Consider the following 13202-nt stretch of genomic DNA (forward strand, 5'->3'; position numbering starts at 1 on the left):
ATCGGATTTTTACAGTTTTGTAGCAAAAACATCTTGCTTCCTGTATACAGCATAATTGTAAAACTAATGAAAGTGCATTTAGTGTAGATAAAGTATTTCTACATGTGATACATTTCTAGAAGTTTTTCTTTGTTACACCGCGCTCCCGCTGTGCTTAATTGCCTGGAATACCACCTGACCGCGAGAAGAGAACACATCAATACCACATTTTCGTTGTTCTCTAACTGTCATCGAGTTAGTTATGCGTGAATGATTAAACGAAAACGATACGCTTCAATGCGCTCATGGTGACAGCAGAGAGCAAAATTATGAAAAGTTGACAACATCTCAAAAACGACAAAATCAAACTTTATAAACAGATAGCTGGACATTTTTTAAGAAAAGTCACCAAATTTCAAGTTTCTACAGCTAACAGTGCTACTGTACGCCACGTTTTGCTGTGACTGTGTGCAGGGTCGGCCACACAAAGTTTAGATAGGGTTAAGTTATTATGTCATCATTCCTACAATGACCAAAGTAAATTTAAAAACACAAATAGATTGGTTGATAATAGCAATCGCACCCCGCTGTACTTTAAACGCTTCTTGATTTTTTTCTAGTAAAACACCTGACTCCGTTAATTTTCTGTTTTGTCTTTTGAAGTCTTGGTCACGCTCAGTAGACAAGCTTCGCTTCACGGTCTTCACCGATGGGCTATTGCATGGGTGGCAATAACATCTTACACGTGTTTACAATGTTTAGTAAAACTCCACAAATTTGTACAGTAAATATGATACTGTACCTTGTTAAAAGATATTTGAAAGTAATATCTATTAAAGGGAGTGGATTCTCTATGCCGGCTTGACTCTTAACATTTGCACAGTGCTTCAATTGCCTCGTGGAAGAAAAAATATGACGTATTTATAGAATCTGCAGAAATATTTAGCAAATTCCAGCAAAACTTTCATACGCTCCTCTCCCGTATCAGCTGAGGGTCGTTTACTCACCAACCTGGCAGATTGTCAAAACTAGTTTTATGAATAAAACAACACGACTGCTAAATGCTTTCTGGAATGTGTGCCGTGATCACTCATATCTTATTCTGTGGGTGTGGTTACGGTTATATAATCATTAATCACCCATGGCGGAACCCAAAATTATGCTTTTTGTTCTAAAGGAATTAATAAAGGCGTTATCGTTAACTAAGGCTTTTACTGCGTAGAATATCTTTATACTTAAACCTATAGCGGTTTAAAACTTAAAAATATCGATTTCTTCAAAGCTGAAGTTAAAGCGTTTGTTAACTTTATATTAGAAGGCCTATTTGCCGCCTTCTAGCCTGGGGTTTGGTGTACAGTTAGAGCAAAACATCCAACACACACTATCCAATTACCAGCGGACTAGTCCCCTGCGGTAGCTTTCACTTTTGCTTGTTAGGCCTTAAGGTTATAGTAACTGAGATTGGCGCTGTCCTATGCAAGTAGGTGATGCTGGAAGGAACTTGACTTTTGACTTTGCCTTTAACGACCATCGCTATTACTACAAAATTGTCGCTATACGAAAAAAACAATCATTTTGTTCATATATAGTTGCGCCATATCGGGATTATTAAAAAAAGATTTCCTATCATGGAAGTTATCCTAAAACTGATGATGAAATAGAAATCACACTTAGACAATTCATTTTTTAGGTTGTAGGTACGTAGTATTCGTTTCATCTCTATTGATGTGAATACGACGGTAAACAATATATCGTAATGTATTGCAAACGTGGTGAACCTTGCTGGGCGGTGCAAACATTTTTTGTAAACAAAAACAATACAATAATAATACAACATTCACATTTAGTTACTTGTTCAATATCGGTTGTTATATTTAATCAAGTATATAAATAATTGGACGAATAATAATCAACCATTTAGCATGTAATAAACTTCATCATCAAACAAACAACAGAATAGGTAATCACATGACTCCAGGGAACCCATAACCAGCTTTCTCCCTGGCACCCCTTTTTGTGTCAAGAGAGAACAAATTCCATATCAAGACAATGTACGTATTTACTGTTGTTCATGAATGACTGTGAGTCATACGTAATGTGCTATGGAAATAGACTTAAGACCATGTAACAGCAGTGAGAAATCCTTGCTTCATCTAAATGAATTTTTTCTTTCAACCGAAAACAAAAATACTGACCTTTTAAAAATCGGTTGACTAATATCGAAGATATTCAGTCAGAAGTTTCCGATTTTGTCGCGACAGTCCGTGTTCTTAGCGAAGCGAAAATGTCTGGTTTCTATATCCATGCTACAATATGATGGCAGAATATCCCAAAGAGATTGTGTACATAGGTGGATTGTATGCCATGGCGTTGGCAGGTTACGTTCTGCACATTTGCTCAAATTTGGAATCGCAACATGTGAATATTTAATGAACTTGTCAACATTTTGTCTTTGTAAGTGAAAATTGACAATACAGTATATTTTCACCTTTGATGCCCAGTCACATAATTTACCTTATAAGCTTATTCCGGTGTTACAGACATATTACCAAAGTAATATTTTTCGTAATCATCACACAGTATTTGCATTATACCTATATACTCATACTGTAGCCTATATATAGTATAGCCATAGCGCATAAGAGCAAAAGTAACGTTAATGACGACTTAATTGGAAAGTTTTGAGCAAAGTTATTTATTTGTATAGAGCTCGGCTACAAATACCTTTGCGGTTAATTTTTTCAAAAAAGTTGTGAGGTGAAAATTTTGCAGCAATAACTTTTAAAATTTAAACTAAGTCGCAAATATACCATGTCGAAAATACAACGCAGCGATGCGACCAAAACATGCTTTTTTACATTCAGTCGAACCGTTGGTGTATTGTTGTACGAAAATACGATCCAAACGATGCGATGAAATTATAGGTGTCAGAACAGACAAGTTTCTTTACGCCCTAAGTTCATGAGGTTATAAACTATAGTTTTGTTGGTTATCCTACTTCATATTTCACCCTCGGGTATTTGCAAACTATATGTGAAAAGACCAAAACCTGTTCAAAACCTCAGAACATTTGGCCACATTTTCGATTTTATTTAGAGGCGCTGCTTAAATTAACTTTTAAAATAAACTGAAAATATAAGAATTATCGACAGACTTGAATTTTTTCCTGTTTTTCTTTCTTGGATATTGGGATTATCGCTGTGTTATAGGTGCATTTACGCGTCTGCACTTTGACACTATAGGATAAGTATACGACTAAATAAATCAATAATGAATAAACGTCATCAAACTTATGTGTTGGTAGACAATAAGATGACTTTTTTTATTCAAACTCAAGCATTCAACAGAAAATGTAGTTTTGTAAAATATTCGAGGAAGTAGGAATACCGCACTTATCGTCTTCCGATGGCATGATAAATTTTTTTGTCAACCGCTGAAAAACTATCCCATTTTAAAGGGTTCCAGGAAGTTTTACCATAATAAACGAGGTGCAAGTAGACAAAGTTGGACAAGTACTCTAAATACATTTTGAGAACTGTGCGGTGCCTTGTGTTAATTTACAGATCAAAAGTTTATTAAGGTGTGCTAGGAAAGCTAGATGCGTATCCATTACGTTTTAAACAAATGTTAGTGCAAAATTATTGCGTACATAAAATGTAAACTGCAATCAAATTAAACGGACCATCAGCATAATCTAATCTTATTAATTTGATTGTAACCGGGTCTGATGTTAAAGTGTAATGTAAAAGGTTGAAAATAAATAATGTTCAGCTTTTGTAGGGTATAGGGGTACCGCTGACAAATTTCCAAATGGGCTCCACACACATTAGCACCAGCCCCGATGATAATGGGAACGGCGTAAATTATATGTTACCGTAGCGTATAACATTCAAGCGAAGGTAATAAGAAAGAGCGAAAAATAATTCAACCGCACTAGCTTTACCGGTGAAATATTAACAGACAGCCAAACGAGAAGATGTACCCAACTTGCGTCAAATGATTAATTTAAGCTAACAAATGGCGATAGCTTTCTGACGAACAAAAGCTTTGATGACGTCATTTCTATTATCCTTTCTCCGTTTTCGCAATCAAAATGTATTGCGCTGTTCAAGATAAGCAATAACGTTAAGGAGAAAGGGTACGCAAACAACTTTATTAGCAACGCTTCGGTGGGATTGGAACTAAGTTCGACGACAGACCAGGGCCAAGCTTTGGTTTATAAACTGCAGGGTCTCAACTCCCTATTTTTTTCAAACTAGGAACATTAAACCGAGAAAAATTGATTTATAAATAGCACTTTTGCCCTGTGATAAGCGTGTCTAAAACAAAAACCACCCCGATACGCACGTATATTTCTCAACAAATAATTAGCGTCATTAATTCGTTTATATCGATACGTTAGTTCTTCCTTTACAATTTACATCATGATCATAAGAGACCATAACGAAGCTTCACGTATGGTCCGCGCAAGCAGGCCGAAAAATTTCCGTTACGACATATGACACCCAAGTCTCCGTCAGGCTGGCTAAGTTCGTCAATACAGCGTAGCACAAATGTTTTTCAGGAAGACTTTTCTCGGTATTGTAGTGTACCTGACCCAACTGCGTGTAACGCCCAAAGCAATTTGTAACGTCGTTTGGGTCATGAAGTGATAAATTGTAAATAAAACGAAACTGATTGAGTTCGGATTTTGAGTTTGGTTACCAAACTTTACTTAAAGGCTGAAATCATAAAAACAAATTAAATTCGATGTACAATATATCAGTGGGCTACAGTTAGTTTATTTGGTAATCCTTTACAAACCACAATGCTAAACAAGTTTACGATACAAGTAAGCAGACAACATGGACTATAGGTTAATGAGTGAATATTTCAAAAAGTAAGATGGTGCAAAAAATTACAAAAAATGCCATACAAATCCCTGCGAGTAAAGTCGCTTGCCAAAACAAAACGTACTTAAAAATGATAGAAATTGTGGAAGGTGCTATGACTCAGATAAGGTAGTAATTCTATGGAACTTATAACACTTAAAAATTAGTATAATATAAATGTTGACATACAATGTTATCACAATGTTGTAAGGTTGATATCCAAAATATTGTACATGCCAAAGATATTATAGACCAACCAAAGTTTGATGATACTATTCAAATGAACACCATACTGGCAAATGCGTTAACCAACCAACATTACTAAAAACCTTTTTCAAAGAAATATTGTTTTTCATTTCATATTCAAATTTTCAATATGATAATATTCCAGTTATATAAGCAAACAAACATTTAACTATGGCAAATAGCAATTCACTTTTTCCCTGCATCACTACACTCAGGCACACGTAAAGTAAAATGTAAGACACTGTACATACCAAATTTGTTTGAATAAAAATAGCATATATTAAGAAACATTAGTACAAAACAGATTTACTATGTTTTCTTGTTGCATTGTAAGACATATTTAATAATCACCTATGGGCGATAAATGTAGAAATGTGAATCAAGCAAATATGCTACTCATATAAGATGACTGAGGTAAAGAACAAAAATATGACGAAAAAGCGCACTTGCATTGTAGGCATTAAAACAATACAATATTAAAGTAGCAAACTAGCCACAACACAATAGAAAGTTATTGAAAACAATTTGATACATGTTTGTACAAGATATGTAAAGTTTTTATAATTGATATCTGATATATAAGCACTTCACTTGTTAACATCATCAGCATTTCATGTTATACAGAACATGCTTATCAATTGAACAAATTCATTATGCTAAAATCTTCATGACAAAAGCTATGCAAGTAATTGTTTTAATTGCAAGCCTTGTTATTCTATGGATAATATAGTGATATACAAAAGATAATTGTAAGCAAACTTCCAGCCCCTTAAATGACCTATAACAAAGAAATGACCCTGTTATTTTGAATTTATTCTCAACAAGACAAGGATTTGTCTGCTGAATAGTCCAGCTTAAGAACTCTAGCAACATCTTCTGCTGCTTTCAACGCCTTTTCAATTTGCTCATCAGTAAGGGCAGCTGACATACAAAACCTAACCCTTGATTCTACAATTGGTGTGGCGGGAAACCCTACAACAACTACAGCAAAGCCACGTTGCAACATTTCCCTACCATATGCTCCGATCTTGCATGGTAAATAGATCATGGTTGGTACCACAGGGGAATCATCGTTGCCATACACAATATAACCTATTTTCTTCAATCCCTGACGAAAAGTCTTGGAATTTTTTGCAAGTTGTTTGATCCGATTTCTCCCTTCTTCTGTACCTGATATGATGCTTAAACTGGATAAAATCTGCTGGCAAACTGGTGGTGACATTGATGTAGCATAACAAGCTGAATGTGAGTGGGCTCTTAAATGCTCAACAAGAGCTCGACTACCAGCAATATAACCACCTGCTGCTCCAAAACTTTTTGTAAATGTTCCCATCATTATATCTACTTCACTTGCATGGATTCCAAAGTATTCAGTTACACCACGCCCATGATCCCCTAATGCACCAATGCTATGTGCTTCATCTAGGTACAAATAAGCCTTGTATTTCTTTTTAAGTGCAAGGACACCAGGGAGATTTACAATGGAGCCTTCCATGCTGTACACACCTTCAACGATAATTAGGATTTTTTTCCAAGGACGATGTGTCCTTGGTTGCCCATAAACGACTCCATCACTGAGCTTCCTTTCTAAATCTTCCATGTCATTATGTTTGAAAACTCGAATAGTTGCCCCTGAAAGTCGACAACCCAAGACAAGAGATGCATGGTTAAGTCCATCACTTAAAATAAGACAACTTTTGTCAACCAAACATGGTATATTCGTTGAATTAGTAGCATAGCCCATACCAAAAATAATACATGCTTCTACATCCAAATAATCTGCCATGGTTTGTTCTAGTTTCATATGGATGTCTTGATTTCCTATTTCTTGTCTTGAGCTACAAACACCAGCACCATACTTCTTGGCAGTTATTATTGCTGCTTCAGTGCAAGTGCCTTCATTTTCAGCAAATCCAAGATAATTGTATGAACCTAAGTTAATAACATTCTTCAGTACTTTACCCGTATATTCGGAAGTCCAACCAGAATTAGAAAACTTTCTTTCAACAATATCAATCGTTGCACCAGGGACACTGCACACTGGGCGATTGAAAACATCTTGGATGCGGTTATACATATTTCTTGTATAAAAGCTCTCAAAGCTTGCATAGAGGGGTACAAAATCTTTCATTTCAGGATCTTCGGTGGCAGCATGCAGCTTCTCGATGTGATATTTTCTCATCAAATCTCTGATAAATCCAAATACAGTAATTATAGCATAACCCAAGTATGTCAAAATAGCCGCATGCAATGGTGTTGGCTCAAAATTCTCTTGAAATGCTTTTTTATCAAGGTCAGGTTGATGCCCATTTAGCCCATTGAAAATTTTTCCATTTGCATTTCCATTTTTTTCAAGTTTAAAATCGCCACTCATTGTTAATTCATAAGAAAATATGGAACAATTAGTACAAAAGTCTGCAATATTATCCGTCAGCTTACAAATCTATACAAAAGTGTATGAATTGAAAATTGATAAATCGTTATCATTTAGGCTACATATAATTTAAGAATAAATATAGTTGTAAAATCTAAAAAATTCTTTAAATGCTAAAAACTATTTACTTTGACAGAAAGATCTGAAACAAGAGACTATATGTTAAAAAGGTCAACATTTAAGTAGCTCTACTGTTTTTTCGTAAGAGATTCTGGATGTGATCTTGTTACAATTTCCAATCTACATGCCTGCTGTTGCAATTAAATTTGAAAATAGACCTATAATAACCTGAGTACTGCACAGGGTACCAGTTTAGTGTAACAGAAATTACCACGAAAACATAGTTAAAAGTTGTACCAGTACCACGAAAACATAGTTAAAAGTTGTACCAGTACCACGTCTCACAAGTCATGCTCAGCACCCCCAGCAAAGGTTGTATTAAACCACGTTTAGAACTCTGGTTTAAAAAGACCCTTAACCTTACTAGCAGGACAAGGTAACAATGAAAAAAAAGTAGTGAAAAGTAGTAAATAGTGAAAAAATTTGTCATGCACCACTCAGGTACAATAACATCCAACTTAAGTTTGAAACTTCAATCTAAGATTCTTATCTCAAAGCAATCTATAAGGGCTATATAATCTTACCAGTAGTGGTATAATTTCACCTAAACTACGCCTCCATTATACCAGTAGCAAGCATGTACAGTAAAATTTCCTCTCTTTATTTATTCTGTCACACACATTTAAATTACTGAAAAAGTTAAATCAACAACTTTGTGATAAAGTTTTGCGTACTTAACCAGAATGCAAACTTAACCGGAACATTAAGTAGCCTACACTGCATGTGTTTAAACAGTCAGTCTGGAATGTACTGCTCAGTCTGCTAGTCCATCGTACCTTTAATCCGCCTTTCATGATTTTAGGCTAGGCTTAACAAGACTAGACTAAACTTTGAGTTAGGCCTAATTTTGGGTCTGGTGCAGAAGTGCACAACCACAGGATGCTTTTGCCTACTACATCCAACGTACTCAATTTGTGACGTCCTCTGGTGTTGCGCTTCTGCAGTAGGCCTAGCCCCTAATATTTTTAGTTACGGATTATGGTTAGATTAAGGTAAGTAAGTGATAACTTTATGTCAAGTTAACTTTCAACCCAGAATAAACGCTCAATGTACAATTTTTTTGCTAGTGAAACGGATGACTGCCTTCCTAGAATTTTCGTAACTGAGTAACTATATACAGCAGAAGTCCCACCGAAGGTATGCGTTAGGTAAATCCCCTACGTAGTCATAACGACGGTAGTGGTTGTTAAAAGAACATTTTCCCTTTCAGAAGGCAAATTGGAAAAATTCATTAAGTCACAAGTAAACATCAATGCAAGAATAAGACACACATTAAAAAAATTATATCAACACCTACTCGAGAATTGCAATGTAGTTGATGCGATTCAGGTATTGCATTGTTGAGCAAACCGAACAATTGATTTGAATTATAATTAATATTCGTAATATTCTCGGTTAGTGTTGTTTATTTTTCGTCTTTCCTTGCGGGAAAGCAAAAAATAAAATGCTAACAATTGTAGCCGAATAACATAATAACTCCGTAAACAAACAAAGAAGGCCAAAAAGCAGTAAAACAAAGGGCTTAAAACGTGCACAAATTATAAAACAACTCTACAAAGATAAATAATGATTAGCACGGGGCGGTTGGCACTAACCACAAACAGCCCAGCGTTTGGTTAAACCATAGAATACTAACAACAGTTGTAGCATGTAGTAATTGTCATTAGTATTCTATGATTGACGTTCATTGAAGTAATGGCAACCGTTCGTTGCTTCCAATTAGTCCCTTGATTAACATCATAGCATCTCCTGATTACGTAATGCCACCGACTTAGGGGTGCCTGTGGTCTACGTGGCCTAAGTTATGTTACTGTCTAACTGAGTTGTGTATATACATACAGTAATACAAATGGTTCTTGTAAGTCGTAAGCGGCAACCTGAGTGTTACCTTTTATTAACTAATACTTTAGAGGTATTCTAAACTGAATACGCATTTAGCAATTCAAGAGTCAGGTAACCAACAGGCAGATTACATCAAGAGTCAGACAACTTACGTTAATATTTGTCAGGACCAATATAGATACAAAACTGCTAACAAATAGTCCCTAACAGAAGCAGATAGCACTCTGGAGTTAGCTGGATTTTTAACTGCCTAATGCCTTTGATCTGTATTTTTAGAGTGCAATATCAACTTGTGTTTGGAAGCTTAGTGACTTGACTTACACCGCATTTTACAATAACGTATTCTACTTAAATGTGCAGTATGTCTAGGTATAATCATGACATTTTCGCAGCAATCACTAATTTATAAAGCCGACAGAACTAGGCTTCATTCTGTTGACGTGATTATTACTGTATTTTAGTGTTGGCCAATAACGGAAGTGACTGAATAACCATTTTCCACTTCAATTTCTCAAATGTCATTAGTTTAAGGCAAAATTCTTTTTGGCTTATACGAATGCTGATGTCAGAAAAACGCAAAACCTGTCGACTCTCGTATAATAAAGTTGCCTACATATCGACACAAATCAATGGTTTAACGTTCTTATAAAACCATGGCATCACATTTTTTATATTTATGTTTTAATATTTTCATAGGGGTAATATGGTTGTTTATAGCAACGGTAGTCATAAAAGTTAGTAGATGGCCAACTTTAGAATGTTATGATTTCGAAAACTGCAATAATAAGGCCAACAGAGATTTTTAAACCTTCCCATTACTGTATTATGTTTACTAATTTACAATTTCTACTAGCTTCCAAGCGCATAGCATTTCATAAAAACGCCTTATAACTTACGAAGAAACTGATGTTAAGTGTTAAGCGACAGTCTGCGATTCTCTGACAAAATTATCATATCAAAACAGAAGTAAAACGACATTTTTGGTCATTTTACCAGCTTCGCTAAAAGACCTTGTGTATAACGTAACCTGAAACGTTATGTCAGCGCAGTGCCAAAAACAACCGTTGCCTACACACAAAAGTGACTGAAATATATGGTCATTCTTTTTTCCACAATAACAAAAGATCTTGAAAGGGTCTTTTGATAAAGAGGACGCGTTTATTTATCTTAAGAGTATAGCAGTAGTTGAACGTTTTGTTCCTATTATTGTAGTTATTTGAAAAGGTCGGTAAATGGTAGCCTATAAGTTAACACTTTCTGTAACTGACCTACATTATACATGTATAGTGATATCAATTGACAAAAAAGGACACTTTAGGCACCATCTACCACAGAGGTGAGAACATGCGGCCCGCAAATCGGTTTGACAATCGCTCTTGCATGACCAAGCATTCCGGCGAGACCAGCAAGCAGTCTTGAATTTTCTTTGACCTGCTTTTAATTTTTATGCAATACGATATCAAAAGCTGATAGCACGATTGAGTAGCAGCCATGTGTCTTCAATAGATTGCCGCACTCAACCGATGTGTTTTTTCGCGTTGTGGGAGCAGCAAAAAAACCTGCCAAATGAAGCGGTTGCGGTTGAATGCTAATTATTATGCAAAATTGTACAGGTTTTTAAGTTGTTATTTGTTATTCCGTTAATTTTCAACCATAATTGGCAGTTTGTGTCTTCAGCAAAGAAAAGAAAGATTGCAGATGAAAAAAAGGTATTTCAAAAAGAATTGACTGATATGTTTTTCTTTATCGAGGAAAAAGGAAAACCGTTTTGTTTAAAGTGCAAAGGGCCGCAAGCGCTAGCAACATTTAATAGTGTGACTAAAAACTTGTGCTTACTCAGCTGTAACTGACAAAGTGACCCGCGACAGCAAATAGGTTGGTCACCCCTGGTCTAGCAGCATAAACTAATTACAAAGACACAGTTTTGTCAACGGAAAGTTGCTCTTCAACAATTTGGTCGGGGTTTTAAATTCACACTTACAAAGGGACCGATTTTCTTCCTGGCCAGCCACTTAATTCACTACCACACATACAAACATTGGTGAACGGACAAAATGTTCACGGGGAAATGATATAGTTACATTACTTTTTACATTTAAGGTACCAAAGAAATGTAGGGCTTTCACCCAAACATTCTCCCTTTTACTACGCCGTACGCCAATGTGTACATACACTTAGGCTTATAAGAAAATGAAAACTTAAAGGACCCGTTTCCTACAAAGTTAATATGACAGACAACGTTGTTCACATTAGATAGCTACCTTTAAGTTTCCCGTTTAGTTATTTAATCGCTTGTTCACGTCACTAAATTTTCAGTTATGGTGGCTGAACCATATTAAACTGTTAACCCAGTAGTTTAGCATAAAATAAAAAGAAGATTATATGGTAGCACTATAGGGGTTAACTATTATTCACTCAACACAAGCTTTTTTCAGTTTTACGCCCCACAATAGCAACTTCAGTACAACAATATTTTGCTTAGACAAAATATATTTATTGAGGTGTTAATGATTGCCGTATTTTCTTGAATAGAAACCGCGGCTACTATTTTTTATATTTGAACGTTTTGTGCGGCTTCTATTCAAAGGCGACTTCTATTTTTATTACATGAACGTTTTTGTCTTCTAATTGGTGCTCAGTGGGCATTCGAAGTTATCTACCATAAGTACCGGTAACAAGAAAACGGAAACAGTAAGTCAGCTGCAATTTTATTGTCTCTTTTTGTAAAACCGCTAATCCGACTGCTGCTATTATTGTCATCTGTGTAAAGCGATATTGTTGTAATTTTTAGTGTTTGTTTGAAGTAATAATGAAGAGTATCAAAACCGATATTAATCAGATTCTCAGTGTTTAAAAAAATTATATAAATTCTTCAACTGATGTTTAGGAATTTCTAGACAGAATTCGCAACCTTCTAATCGTTCTTAAGAGTCAGATTGCAATATATTAAATATCCATGGTATGGTATATACTGCATAAAACAGTAACCACGACTATCCTTTTATTTTGAAATAGTCGTAACTATATTTGCAAGCTGCAGTGTTTTGGAGAAATTTTGTAAAAAGTTACTTGTAAACATGAGCAAAAGACGTGCTTATTCTATAGAATTCAAAACCGAAGTAATTAAGTTTGCAGAAAAAAATTCAAATCGAGAGACCGGAAGAAAGTTTAAAATCGACGAGTCAATGGTACGGAGATGGTTGCAAAAGAAGGAAGAAATAAATGAAGCTTACGAGAAATCAGGACCATCGAAGAAGAGATTCAGGCTTGAAGGAGCTGGGCGAAAGCCATGCCTCTCCACAGTGGAAGACGAGTTAATGGAGAAAATTGCCGAAGAACGAGCTGACCACCGTCATGTCTCCACAAAACTAATCATGGTCTCAGTCACGAAATTGGCCGAAGAAATTGGCTTGACTGAATTTATGGCTTCTCGTGGTTGGTTGTTCAACTTTATGGACAGATTTAATTTTTCAATCAGACGGCGAACGACTACAGGACAATCATTGCCACGAGAGCTTATAAGGATAAGATTCGTAACTTTGTAGCTTTTAACAAGAAGCAAATAAATCTCAACAGTGTTCAACCGGCCATGATTGCTAAGATGGATGAAACGCCAATATAGGGAGACATGTCCAGTGCCACCACAGTTGATAGTAAAGGCGTCCATACTGTTCCCATTAAAACCACAGGGCATGAAAAAACTAGACTCT

General features: G+C 35.7%; 1 pseudogene; it reads right to left on the reverse strand.

Annotated features, from left to right (window-relative positions):
* Positions 1-4740: 4740 nt before the first annotated feature.
* On the reverse strand, positions 4741-7560 carry LOC143450297 (serine palmitoyltransferase 2 pseudogene; annotated as a pseudogene).
* Positions 7561-13202: the final 5642 nt, after the last annotated feature.

Source organism: Clavelina lepadiformis, chromosome 3 (genome assembly GCF_947623445.1).
Source record: "Clavelina lepadiformis chromosome 3, kaClaLepa1.1, whole genome shotgun sequence".
NCBI lineage: Eukaryota > Metazoa > Chordata > Ascidiacea > Aplousobranchia > Clavelinidae > Clavelina > Clavelina lepadiformis.